Here is a 5,905-nt window from a genome sequence, read left to right on the forward strand (position 1 = left end):
ATAAGTTGTTTGATCTTGGATTAGGGTAGGGCTTTTATGAAAGAAAAACACAGTCACACTTCAGATGTCAGTCCTAATAATAGAGGGACTCAGAAGTCAATTCCAAGCAAGTTCGGGCATCAGGGGGTTCTTTTGTTTGAGAATGATTCTCTGGGTCCAAGTTGCAGGTAGAAGTTTGTCCTTGGCAGGCTTTGGGGCACTGGGCAGCCAGGCTGTCTTCTGGGTGTTGGCAGCCAACCTGCAATTCTGTGAAGCCCAAGGGAGAGTAAAGGAGGCAGGAGGTCTGTGGCTGAAATCTGGAGGAGCAAAGGGAGTTCTGGCAGATTGGGGGCGGTGGGAGGGAGGGATATGGTCGGGGAGCTAGGGAGGCAGCACTAAAAGCAAGGTCTGGGAAAACAGAGGACGAACTTGATATAATGGATAATAATTTCTAATATGTTAGAAAAGAGTCTGTGTAACAGAGATTTCGCTAGCACGGACTGTCATTCATGAACTTGTGAAATATTTGTCACCCACTTTATTTGACGCAAGCACAGTTTAGAGGTGTGGCACAGTGTGTGTGTGTGTGTGTGTGTGTGTGTGAGAGAGAGAGAGAGAGAGAGAGAGAGAGAGATTTGGGAGGATGTCATGTAAAATACAAAACCTGCCTTCAGGGACCTTATCCATCATCTAACAAGGAGGACCACATTCTGTGCGTGGTCCCTCCATCATGCCTAGAGGGAAAGGTGTCCAACCCATCAGGGACACTGTGAAAAATATAATTTTATATAAAGCACCAGACTCTACATTTGTATGGCAGTTAGTAGGCAATCGGTAAATGATGCCATTGCTGTTATTATGATAACAATTATTAGTACAGGAAGAGACACATGCAAGCTCTCCTGGCCTCCACTTCTAACCCATTGTGTTGGGCTAAGCTGGCCTCTTCGTGGTTGGATCTGGGAGGCTGGGCACACCAGGTCCATTTCCCTTCTCTGTTAGAGTGCGAGGGCTGCTGTAACAAAGCACCACAAACTGAGTGGGTTAACCACAGAAATGTATTCTCTCAAGGTTCTAGAGGCTCTAAGTCTGAGATCAAGGTACAGGCAGGGCCATGCTCCCTCTGAGGGCTCTAGCCAAGAATCCTTCCTTGCCTCTTTCCAGCTTCTGGTGGTTTCTGGCTGTCCTTGGTGTTCCTCGTCTTGTAGCAGCATCACTTCAGTTTCTCTCTCTGTCTGTGTTTCTGTCTCTGTGTCTCTCCTGATAAGGATGCCCGTCATTGGGTTTAGGCCCACCTTCATCCAATAAGACCTCATTTTAACTTGACTGCATCCATCTGTTTACAATAATATCATAGTCACAGGTACTGAGAGTTAGGACCTGAATATATATTTTGCAGGGACACAGTTCAACCCTCCACACCCACCTTCTGGTAACGGGACACTGTGGTTTCATGTGGTCTCTGGATTTAGAAGGGCCAACTCTGACCCAGGCCGGAAAGGTGGACACGTGACCCAAGACTGGCCACCCTCTTGGCCATATTGATTAGTGTAGATGTGTGCATTTATGTCCAAACCAGGCAATGAGATCCAATGCCAGCATTTTTTGGAAACTCCTGCAGAGGAAACCTCTCTTTCTGCTGGACTAAGTGGGCAGATATAAACCCAGCTCTGCCTATGGTCACCACACAGACAAGCCTGCCTGGGAATAAGGAAAGCCTATAGGGGCAGCAACAGGGTCCAAGTCCTGATGATGTCATTTGGGACCCTGGATCCTACCGTACCTGAATACAGATACTTCTGATTTTTCCAATCACGTAAGTCAATAAATTTACTTTTCTTTTTTGATTATGACATTTGTAATAGTAAGTTTTTCTTGTACTTGCAATTAAAAGTCCCAAATGATACATTGTATTCATCTTCACATTTCTGTTTTTTCTGTTTTCGTGGCAAAGTTTGTTGCATGTCTGTTCCACCATATACTAGAAAAGGCTTGTTCTCTGCTTTCAAACAGCTCACAACCTAGTGTGAAGATGGACAAGGGGCTGTGGACGATATTGGTTGAGAGCCTCAACAGAGAGGACCCAAATGCCTGGGTTCAGTTCCCATCTCACCCATCACCCATTACCACCTGGGTTACCTTGGATAAGTTACTCAGCCTCTCTGTGTCTATGCTTCCTCATCTATAAAATAAGAATAATAATAGTCCTTATATTATGAGATTGTTGCAAGGATTAAGTGAATTAATATATAAAAAGTGCATGGAACAATGCCTGATGCTTTTTAACAGCTATGTAAAGGTTAGTTATTGAGTAGAAAGTATTCTTCCTAAATTCCCATAATGGCCCTATGAAATTAGTACTATTATTTCTACTTTACAAATAAAGAAACTAAGGCTAACTTCGGTGATTCAATAATTATGTGAAATCTAGTTCACACAATGAGGAAGTGACAAAACTGAATCGAGAGTGCAGTGTCTTTGACATTTGGCCACATGGCCAGGCATGGGTCAGAAGTAGATTACAAAACTCTAAACAGCAGCTCTGAGATCTTTTGGATATTGAACAATTCATGATGACAAAGGGCTTTATAGGGTAATGACTTCTGAAAATGGAGTTTCTTAAGTTATCACATTTGCCCATTTTTGTTGGGCCAGGATCTAGCATAGTATCTGACTTGTACTAAATAACCAATAGATGCTTTCTGAGTGAGTAAATGAATGAATGAATAATAGCTTTTATCCATCCCTATACATTATGTTTTTATCTATATATTATGGATAGACTAGCCTAGAATTAGAGGATGTAAATTGCTAGGACAACTCTTGGGATTCATTCTGATAAGTTTTTATCCATTTATTTTACAGAAATATATAGAGCACCCACATGTACCAGGCAGCATGTTAAATTCTGAATGTACATGGGTGGATAAAACCAACACATCAGCACTCGTGGAATTTACAGTCTCATGGTGGACACAAGCAATAGAAAAGTAAATAGCAAATACAGACATTACAAATAATGACCAGAGACCTACCAAAAGGAATTCAATGATAGAAAGTGATGGCGCATGCATAGGGAATTTAGATATTTGGTCACGAATGGCTCTCTCTGAAGAGGTAACATCTTGAGCTGAGACTGAAGGCTAAGGAGGAGGCATGCCAGAGGCAAAGAGAGGAGGGTTCTAGAATCTAGAGGAAAGCATTTAGTGTGTCCTGAGAATGAAGGGGGTGGAGTGTCCTAGGAGGAAAGAGAGGCACAGATGTGGTTGGAGGGGCTAGAAGGGGGCCAGATCACACAGAGTCTGAGGGAGGAGGGTCCCACACATGGTGGGCACTCGGTAAACACCTGTGGAATGATAAAATGAATGTTGGATGGTCCATGCTGTGGGGTTGGATTTTACTGTTGCTCCTCAAGAAATGAGCTGTTCTCAGTGGCTATGGCCTTCTTAGTCATTACAATTACTTATTAGATTTGGTTTAGTCAAGAGGACAGTAGAGAATGACAGGAAACACCACAAAAAAAGTAAATCCAAGACGTCTCCAAAATTGCAGGGTTGAGACAGATTTCCAAGCTCTTCAGGATAGTCAGCAATGTTCTCCTCAGCCGAGGACTAACTCCATTTGTAAATTTGAAATGCCTGGACCACAACAACTAGTAATGATGAGAAGATGGCCTTTGGGAATTCCACAAAGTCATCAATCATGTTAATTCCAGGTAATAGCCAAGAGCAATGAGAGAAGTCTTTCAGCCTCTGTTCTGGGCCTTGTTTTATCTAGTCCAGAGAGAAGTTACTGAGTAACCATGTGTTAGGGATTACTTGGGCTGAAATCAGCCTCCCAGAGCATCCTTCAGTTCTTGGGTCTGTCTGAGTCAAATCCACCCACCTCGTATCCACAAATCCTCTTGCTCAAACCAAGCACTTATCTTGTCATTTACTGGCTCCTCAGGGCCCATGCAATAAACTGCAAATTCCTTAAAGTGGTACTTTAAGACCTTCTAAAATTGGGCTTCAACATCTTTTTACTGTCTCTACGTTCTCAAAGTTTCTTGATTTTGCTTGATGTCAAACATGTTCATTTCTGTAGTGTTCCTGCTGTTTGGCATGACCTTCCACAGACTCTCATCTTTATCTCTCTGACAGATCCTTCGAGGATAAACACAGATGCCAACTCCTCTGTGAAGCTTTCTTTGACTTAACTAGCTTGAACAGATCCTTCCTTCCTTGAAGGCTCTTTGTAAATTAGCATTTCATTTGTAAAGTTTGAAGATGCCTACCATAGGATGTCTTAGATTTTTCTGCCTTATCTCTACTGCTAATGCCTACTCCCTATCTGAGCTTGTCCTCCACACTTCAGAGTGTCATTTTATGTTTATTTCTGAGATTGGGTAATCCCTGTTACTTTTTCTAATAATAACAGTAACAACTATGAACACTTATTAAATGCCAAGTACTGTTCTAGTCGATTTACATGTATTAACTTATTTAATTCTCATAAAGGCCATAAGATTGTTATTAGCCCATTTTATGGGTTAGAAAACTGAGGCACAGAGAAATTAAGTGTCCAGGATCATACAGCTAAATGCAGGATTCAAGATTCAAGCCAAGTCAGTGAAGTTCCAAAGCCCATCCTCTAAAAGAATATTCATGTCTTTTTAAATTTTTATCTCCCTATCACATCTCAGCCGTATCTTGCACGCATATGTTAGCTAAATGCTTATGGAATGAAGAGGCAGAAAGAAAAATAAAAGATGCAGAAATAGGTAAGAAAAGGCAGAGAGGGACAACCAAAGAGTGGTAAGAAAACTAGCTTTCTAAAGCAAATGCAGTTTCATAGAAGGAACTCAAGACGGTGCAATCAGATAGATTAAGGAAAGGGACAATGACTTCAATACCTAGATGGATGAGGCAGGTAAATGGAAATTAGGGACCTTGGCTGGTGAAGGCCATGGAGTGATGGAAACCATGGTGGATGGACAAGCACTAATAGGTCCCACTGCACATTGCCATGCAGGCAAGGATGGGGCCAAGGGTTGCCAGAGCTTAGGATTTTTCAAGAGAAGATGAAAATCTGGATTTTATGTGAAATTCTTTATTTTTGTAAACTGTTGTCAAGTAGTTCAAATTAAAGGAAAAATAAGCACTCTATGGGTTAAACCTAGGGTGAATATGTCAAGATGAAGCTCCAAGCTCAAAGGTCGGGCCAGATTTTAGAGCATCCTGAATGTCTGTGAGAGGACTTTTGCAGCTTATTCAATACTCAACATGCAAAATTATATTTAAACTAGCATGGTTCAATTTTGGGGGTAATAGAACTGTTGCATTGGGGTTAGACTTGTTCATTCTTTTATGGTATACAAACATTGCTTCTTGAATTTCTTTATGGTTTCCTAAAGGAGTTGATTTGCAGGCTTCAAATGAGGACATTTCTTTCATTTCTCAGGCTCAGCCCTGGGCCAGAATAAGATGAGTCATAGCTGGTCCCTCAGTGTGGGGGAGGGATAAATAAGGAGGTTGGGATTAACATATACACATGTATATGTATACAGATATACATATATACCTACTGTATAGCACAGGGAACTCTACTCAGTACTCTGTAATAACCTATATGGGAAAAGAATCTGAAAAAGAAGAGATACATGTATATGTATAACTACACCTGAAACTAACACAACATTGTAAATCAAATATACTCCAATATAAAATAAAAATTAAAAAAAGAAGAAAATCCAGAAAAAGAAAAAAAAGAAGCAGGGAAGTGACAAAACCAACCAGGTAACCTGATAATGCAAAAGATTAAACATCTAACAGTGCAACTTTGGGAGTATGTGCTGGAAGATTTGGACAATGAGAAAAGTGGGAATAGTTTGGTGAGGCTTCAGGGAGGATGGGTAGAAGTGGGGCCGTGGGGACAATGGATGCCT

This window comes from Mesoplodon bidens, assembly GCF_964165515.1.
Source record: "Mesoplodon bidens genome assembly, chromosome: 1".
In the NCBI taxonomy this organism is placed as follows: domain Eukaryota; kingdom Metazoa; phylum Chordata; class Mammalia; order Artiodactyla; family Ziphiidae; genus Mesoplodon; species Mesoplodon bidens.